Source organism: Suncus etruscus, chromosome 2, assembly GCF_024139225.1.
Source record: "Suncus etruscus isolate mSunEtr1 chromosome 2, mSunEtr1.pri.cur, whole genome shotgun sequence".
Lineage (NCBI taxonomy): Eukaryota > Metazoa > Chordata > Mammalia > Eulipotyphla > Soricidae > Suncus > Suncus etruscus.
In genome coordinates, this window is record NC_064849.1 from 26,653,919 (window position 1) to 26,662,811 (window position 8,893).

Sequence of the window (8,893 nt, forward strand, 5' to 3'; positions counted from 1 at the left end):
AGTGGCCAACTCTACCAGTTGCCAGAATTTTATTTTGATATTATATTAGCTCATCAATTCACAATTAGATCTAGTGTCCTAATCTAGTGAATTTTTATAGTACTTAATTCATTCTAACATTTTATAATGAATTCTCTTCTATCATACTGTAAAACCAAATCATGTCCCCATGATTACTAAATTGTTTGCTAGGCAGGCTGTGGATAGTTTATGTTTTTGAGAAAACACAAGTCTTCAGATGGGACATGAGCATTGAGCTTGCAATAGTTCATTTCAAATTAGATTATGCTAAATATTGTCATTATTTTTTGCAAAACTGAGTTTAATGATATTCGTTATTAAAAGCAAGAAAGCACAAAGCCAATAATGTATAAAAATGATGACAGTGTCCAATCTGATTCCAAGGACAAAATTTTTTTAGAGCTCATGGGTATGCACACCACAAAGCATGGAATAGTGATTATTTATAAAAGTTAAAACCATTATTTTTTTTATTTTTTTGTATATAAATGTTGTCTAAATCAAATAGATGTGTTGTTAAACCATAACTATTTAGTTTATCTTATTCCAACTTTATAAAAATATTTAATTATTTTTCCAGTTTAAGATCCCATAAACCTATTACTGAGACTACACAGGATCTATGATTAAGGATCTTTGAGAATTCCTGCTTGTCTCTTTATGACATATTTAAATATAAATATACAAATTATCTATCAAAGGGTAGGATGGAGAGTAAACTAACAAATGTATTGATGAATGAATGAATGAATGAATGTGGAAGCAGTGTTTCTCTGGCATACCTCTTTATGTTTGAAAGTGTGTTCAAGTTACTTTCTCACTGAGAGTTCCCATCCGTTAATTTGATCCAGCTCTTTTCCAGACAAGTCATTGGCAGGAAATTCAAAAACCTCTTAGGATGTGGAGACTCATAATAAGCTGTACAGGAAACAGCAAGGAGGGTCACAGGGCTAAAGCACATGAGCTCCCAAGCATTGCAAGAAGAAACTTTTGAGCACCAAGCCAGGAGTAGCCCACCTTCATCAGAACCCTAGCATCACCAAGAGTGAACAATGAACCACAAACACAAGATGAAAGAGGTGAGATAGATGGAGGGCTGAAATCTGAGAAGGATGATGTTTCTAAGTGAGGTCATTATGAACACTTGAAACAAACTAGGAGGTCTGAGTATGAAATTAGAAGGGCAGTTGAGACAGAGGAAGGAGAGAATAATTAGAAGGAGGTGTGGTTGGTTGGCAGAAATATGAGAGTAATACAAGGCAGAGTCAGAACATCCAGTCACAGATTCTGAATTTATTTGGCAGGGATTGAAGAGGAGCAGTTCAGATAAAAATAATAAAGGGGGCAGTGGGTCAGTGGTCAAAGACTAGGAAGGCAAAGTAATGTCATTATCAGTGCCTATATGGAGTCCAGAAGGATATTGAAGTTGCTTGTTAGCCGCCAGACAGCCTTGAACAGAACATAGAAGGTGTGTGCAAAATAAAGCCCAATGTTGTGTCATCTTGGGTGAATAATCTGCTTTATGAAAGTGATTGTAAATGAACAGGCATGATTTATGCTTTCTCTTTAGGCAGGAAAATTTCACACTGAACACATTCAGTGACTGTGGCCAAGAAACATATTGTAGATAAGCTTCACCTTTAGGCTACCATGGAGGCAAGTGGACTGTGACTTGAATTTTAAATTCTACTCACACATGGATTATTGCCTACAGACAAAGGTTCTGGATGGCATGCATGGCTAACAATGTACTCTTCCTGCAATACATATCCCAAGTTTTGTCTCATTCTGTCCTTAGGAGGGCTCACTCATTGTGAAATGCAACTCACATTCTAACGTAGATCACATCTTGGTATTATTCCCAGGCATTATCCACTGAAAAGAAAGCATTTGCCTTGCTTAAATTTGAGGCATTTATGGCTTTGTGTTAAAGCTTTACTCATTGTTGAACTATGATTCTCTCAGTATGAGTTATGTATATTCTAAAGGACGAGTTATCTTTTGGAGGTGATATTACTTAGAGGTGCTAGGGTGCCTTTTATGAAGCAAAAGTACTCATGTACCCTTGAGAAATGCTGGGAGAGAGCAGAATTTTATGGAAATTTGCTCAGGTGGGAAATACAGCCTCAATTCCCAAGCCTGTCACACATTTGCTGTGACATTGGTTCTGTCAGGTTACCTCTCTGAACATCTGCTTCCTCAAACTTCAAATGACAAAAGGCAGTACGCCACTGTGAGCAATGCATGAACTCCAGGCTCTCTGGGGGCCTAGTTTGGAACTGTTGGTCTACTATCTACCAAAACTGAGAGCAGATAACCCATGCTCTCTGAGTCTAAATTTCACTGTGTATAAAGTTGCAGGATTATAGAGAAAGAAAGGCAATTAAAAGTCTCTGTCTCGAATACAGGCAGGAATTGGGGAAGAAGATAGTTGGGGGACATTGGAGGTGGGAGTGTTGCACTGGTGAAGAGAGGGTGTTCTTTGTTATAACTGAAACCCAACTACAAGCATGTTTGTAATCATGCTATTTATAATAAAGATATTTAAAAAAATGTACATTGCCAAATATCTTGTTTTGAGTCCACCGTCTGGTAAAACCATCTGAGTCTTCCATGGGGATGGGGGACAAGGAGAATTTTTTTATTTTTCTTTTTTAAAATAGGGATAAATATTTCAACCTATGCTAATAGTAAGTGTTACAGTTAGCTTGATTTAGGGCCGGAGAGATAGCATGGAGGTAAGGCATGATTTCGATGTCATGATTTAGGTGCGAATATTCCTGCTAACTCTCTAGACTTAAGTCATACTCTGCTTATTGTCATGTTAATGTGATGTTAAGTATGAGATCTGGTTCCTGATAACCTCCAGTGCACAAAGAAAAGAGGGTTTCTGCAGATGGGTTTCAAGTGCTGATGGCCCCTAGGAGCAAGAAGGTAGCAAAGATGAAATAATGGGGAATACTTGGCTTTCTAAGCACAAAGTATGAGCAAATATTCTAGGCCTATATTCCTCTTTCTCATTTTTTTCTGCACTTTCATTTTATTTATTCTTTGTTCAAAAACTTGATTTCCTACTCTAAAATGCATAGTTGTTAATGAATGCTTATTAAAATAAGAGGAAGAAGAGACTATTTTTAAAAGTATCCATGGGGCCCGGAGAGATAGCACAGCAGTGTTTGCCTTGCAAGCAGCTGATCCAGGACCAAAGGTGGTTGGTTCGAATCCCGGTGTCCCATATGGTCCCCCCGTGCCTGCCAGGAGTAACCCCTGAGCATCGCCGGGTATGGCCCAAAAAACAAAACAAAAGAAAAATTATCTATGATCCCTGAGCACTGCTGAATGTGGCCCCAGCCCACCCTACCCCAAACAAAAGTACCTGAAATATCATACTCAAACTAAGCAGCACTCATAATTTGGTGTGTGAATGCAGGAACACAAAAAGTGTGTATAGATAAGAGTTTGCTGTAAATGCAATTTTATTATAAATACAATATAATTGTTAAGGTTACTTTTATAGTCTAGTATTACACACACAATATAAAAATTGCCATATTGACTTTTCTGTTTTGAAGACCACACTTGGCATTATTTGAGGGTTACTCTTGGCTCTGAACTCTGAAATTACTCCTGGAAGGTTTGGTGGAACAATAATAGACTTGATTTTATTACTAAAACTTAAGATGATAAATGCCATGAATGAAAGGAAGGTGCACATGGTGCCGGAGAGATAGCATAGAGGTAAAGCCTTTGCCTCGCATGCAGAAGGTCGGTGGTTTGAATCCCAGCGTCCCATATAGTCCCCTGGCCCTCCAGGAGCGATTTCTGAGCATAGAGCCAGGAGTAACCCCTGAGCGCTGCCGGGTATGACCCCAAAACAAACCAACAAAAACTGAAAGTAAGGTGCACATAATCATCATCATAGCTGAAACTTGACAGGCAAAATCCTGGACCTTAGAGGACAGAGAAGGAAAAACCTGGATGGGGAAAGAACTGGACTGAATCTGCTGTAGACTGAACTTAAAAGTTTACCTCTTATCTGATGGGTATTACGTGAACATATTCTCCCATTCTTTAAGTAGCCTTTGTATCCTACTCACTATTTCCTTTGAGGTAGAGAAGCTTCTGAGTTTAATGTAGTCCATTTTATTTATCTTGCTTATGCTTGTTTGGCCAGTGTTATTTCATCATTGAGGATGCCTCTAGTTCAATGTCATGAGTGTTCTGCTTATGTTTTCATCTATGTACCTATGGTTTCCTGTCTGATGTCAAAGTCTTTAATCCATTTTGATTTGACTTTTGTGCATGGTGTTAAAGAGAGGTCTGAGTTCACTTTTTTGCATGTAGTTGACCAGTTTTCTCAGTACCACTTGATGAAAAGGCTTCCCTTGTTCCAAAAATTTGTTTACTTTCCTGGAAAATCTTGAAAAGAATTGCTTCAGGGGTCTCAAACTCGCAGCCCGCGGGCCATTTGCGGCCCTCCGTACAACATTTTGTGACCCTGCCCTAGAGGAATCTTTTTTGTTTTGTTTTGTTTTAGTTGTTTGGGTCACAGCCCCCAATGCTCAAGGTTTACTACTGACTTTACACTCAAGGATCACTCCGACTTTGCCTCCTGCGGCCCCCAGGTAAATTGAGTTTGAGACCCCTGCGTGGATCCTCTTTAAAGATTTGAAAGGATTCACTAGAATCCATCTGGACCTGGGCTTTTGTTTTGTTTTGATTTGGTTTTTAGGGCCACACCTGGTGACACTCAGGGGTTACTCATGGCTATATTCTCAGAAATCACTCCTGGCTTGGGGGGACCATATGGGACACTGGGGATGAACCCAGGCTCGTCCTGGGTCAGCTGCATGCAAGACAAATGCCCTACTGCTGTGCTATCATTCTTGCTCCTGGGATTTTGTTTTGGGGAAGACATTTTATTACCCTTTCAATTTCCTCAACAGTTACAGGTCTTTTCAGATATTCAAGATCATCATGGTTCAACCTTGGAAGGTTGTGGAAGTTGAAGAATTTATCAATTTCATCCAGGTTTTCTTGTTTTATGACACAGAGATTCTCAAAGTAGTCTCTGATTACCCTTTGAATTTCTATAGTGTCTGTAGTGACTTACCCTTTTTATTTTTTTTAGCTTACTAACTTCCCCCTTTTTTTTATCCTAATCTTTATTTCTCTCCCTTTCTTTGAGTCTTGTTAATGACTTATCTATCTTGTTTATCTTTTCAAAGAACCAACTCTTGCTTTCAATTATCTTTTGAATTGGTTTTCTTTGTGGTAGTGTCAATTTCATTAATTTCTGCTCTAAGTTTTATTATTTCCTTCTGCTCGCTTATTTTTAGCTCATTTTGTTGCTTTTACCATTTCTTAAGCTGTACCATTCAGTTTCTTATGTAGGTTTTTCTTCCTTTCTGATGAATGATTGTAAAGTTATTGATTTCCCTCTTAATACCACTTTTACTGTGTCCCATAGATTCTGATAATTCATGTCTTTATTCTCATTTGTTTCCAGGACCTTTTGATTTTCTTTTGACTTTTTCTCTTACCCACTCATTGTTCAGCAACAAACTGTTTAATTATATATATACATATAATATATATATGGATTGAGGAAAAATGTGTTTCCAATTTTCTGAAGATGAAGAGCCCTAATATATGTATATACATATATATTATATATATATGTATATATATGCCACTCTCTTCTATCTCATCCTTCTGAGCCAATATATCATTGCTAAGTTTTAGCCCAATTGTCCTAACAAAGGATAACAAGGCAATGTTGAATTCTCCCACTATTACTGATAAACTTTTCTTGTTTATCAACAGTTGTTTTAAGTATCTTGCTGATCCATCATTGAATATTTGTTTAGAAGTGTGAATTTTTCTGGCTGTACAGATCTCTTGATTTGTAAGCAGTGCCCATATCTTTTTCTTATAACCTTATTAAGCCTAAAATCTGAATCTTCTGATTTTACTATGGCCACCGCAGCCTTTTTAAGGGAGTGTTTGCTTGAATAATTTCTCTCTAGCCTCTGATTTTTTAGCCTGTTTGCTCTGACTATTCAGGTGTGATTTTTGTAAACAGTAAAATGTTGGCTTTAATTTTTTGATTTGTTTTGCCACTCTGTGCCTCTTAATTCATGCATATAGTCCATTAACAGTAAGAGATTTGGTTATCATGGGATTATGTGTCATCCTTTTTGTAGGAGTTTTGTGTGTTTGTTGGGTTTGTCTTGCCTTAAAGTAGATCCATCAATTCTTTAAAGGTTTTTTTTGGGGGGCACACCTGGTGACGCTCAGGGGTTACTTACTCCTGGCTATGTGAACCGCAATCCATCCTAGGCTAGCATGCAAGGCAGGCACCTTATGCCCTGTACCACCACTCTGGCTCCTAAGGTTGTTTTTGAGAGCTGGAGAGGTGGCACAGTGGTAGGGCATTTGCCTTGCATGCACTGACCTAGGATGGACCACAGTTTGATCCCTCAGCATCCTATATGGTATCCCAAATTAGGAGTGATTTCTGAGTGCATAGCCAGGAGTAACCCCTCAGCATCACCAGGTATGGCCTAAATAAATAAATAAATAGCAAACAAACAACACAAAAAAGGTTGATTTTGAGACTGTAAAATTTTTGAGCTGTTGTTTATCTGTGAGACTTATCTCTTCCCTTCAAACTTGAATGTGAGTTTGGCTGAATGGTATATTCTTGTTGAAGCATTCATTTCATTGAGTCTTGCCACTATATTCCACCACTGTATTTGAGCCATGAGAGTTGTTTGTGAAAAATTCACTGTAAATCTTAAGGATGATTCTTTGCATGCAATTTCCCTTTTTGATTTTTCTGTCTTCAGTATTCAATCCCCATCATTGTGACTATAAAATGTCTTGGAGTACTTTTCTTTGAAACTCTTATAGCTGGTACTTTTCAGGCATACAGGATTTGATTTATGCACTTCTTATCTCTGGCGACTTCACTGTAATGATGCCTTTGACTGTTGATTCTTCATGGGGGTTATCTTCCTGGGTCTCTGGGACTCCAATAATTCTTTTTGTTTTTGTTTTGGGGGCACACCTGGTGACACTCAGGGGTTACTCCTGGCTATGCACTCAGAAATAGCTCCTTGCTTGGGGGACCATATGGGACGCTGGGGGATTGAACCGAGGTCTGTCCTGGGTCAGCCACATGCAAGGCAAACACCCTACTGTTGCGCCACCACTCCGGCCCTAGGGGTTCCAGTGATTCTTATATTGCTTCTGTTGACTTATCTTAGACTTCTGTTTTCATCTGTTCACACACTTTGTAGACTTTTTCTATCATCTGATCAGTTATTTTAAGGCTCTTTTCCAACCATTTCTTTGTGTGGAGTTGTAATTCAGCTAATCTTCCAGCTCATTGAATCTGTCCTTAGCTGCTGTTACTCTGCTTGTGAGGCCTTCCAGTGAGTTTTTCATTTTGTCTACCAAGATTTTCATCTCTGTTATTTCAGTTTGAAGTTTTCTCATTTCTGCTTTCATATCTTCTTGAGTTTTGTTTGTGGCTCATACAGTTCATGCCAGGCTTTCATTGAGATCTTTGAACATCCTCTGTACTTATTCTCAAAAGTCTTATTTGATAGACTATCTAATGGTTGGTATTTTTCAGGTCATCAAAGTTACCAGCTTCATTCTTCAAGCATAGTTGCTATCTTCATTCTTTAATCATGATGGAAGTCTGTTGTTTTTCCATGGCCATGGTTGGAGTGTGGTGTTTTCTACATGCTGTGCTGAGGTTCATTGACTAGGAGAAGTTCACAGCCATGGAGCAAAGTGGAGTGGACAGTTCCTCTATCTCTGTCTCTCAGGTTGGGATCTGCTCACCTGGCTGGCAACGAAGTCCTATGGTCAGGCAAAAGACAATACTGTATTGTCCAGCATATAAGATGACTTTTTAACCCATGAAAAACTCCTTAAAAGTCGGGGGTCATCTTATATGCTGGTATACGACATGCTGAAACTTACTCCAGCTTCAGGGACTAGTAATTTGCTACCCTCTTCCTGCCGCATCCCATCCAGCTGCCAAGCATCATCATTCAGTTCTCTGCTTGTCCTGATTAATTTTTCAGGGCACACAGAGAAACTGAGTTACCTAGCTCTGATCCCATCAGCCGCCGAGTGTCATCACTGGTATACTGCTTTCGGGTGCTCAGTCCTCTATTCAGCTTTTATGGGACACAGAGGAGGCACTCTGTCTTCCCCTAGCTGTTCTACTAATCACTGCACCCCAGCATGCTGCTCTTGGAGGAGCCCCTTCACCCTGCTCTCAATGTAGATAAAATTAAAAAAATCACAATCACAGCCTCCCAATGCTTACCACAGACTATGTTCTTTACACTGATTGTATAGAAAGAGGAGGTATAATAAGTGCACCCCATATACACCTCAGCCCAGGACCTTTACCTGGTCTGTATTGTGAATGGGGGGACACGGAAGCTGAAAAAAAAAATCACAGTCACTCACTACAAATGACAAATGTAAAATGATAGTTGGCACTCCAAAGTCTAGCTTTATTAAACATATACTGTTAACCTTTGAGGGTTCTACTCTTTTTCTCTTAAATTTTTAATTTCCATTTGGTGTGTATTAAAAAAGAGGTAGTCTTATATAACGAATATAGCCCAAACCCTATATTTTAACAGGAAAAGTATGGGGTCGTCTTATATACTCAGTCATCTTATAAGCTGAAAAATAGGGTAGTTCTTAAATATTCATAATGTTTAATATGCTATTATCATAGAGATGAAAAATCAGGGCAAGTAGATTTATGCGAGTGTATATAGTATGAAAGTTGGAGCCAGGATCAGACATCAGATCTATTTTCCACGCATTCACCTTT

General features: G+C 38.7%; 1 non-coding gene across 1 annotated transcript; it reads left to right on the forward strand.

Moving 5' to 3' along the window:
• Positions 1 to 8,354: 8,354 nt before the first annotated feature.
• On the forward strand, positions 8,355 to 8,487 carry LOC126002527 (small nucleolar RNA SNORA51). The gene has a single exon (XR_007493217.1). It is a non-coding gene; the product is annotated as a small nucleolar RNA SNORA51 (small nucleolar RNA).
• Positions 8,488 to 8,893: the final 406 nt, after the last annotated feature.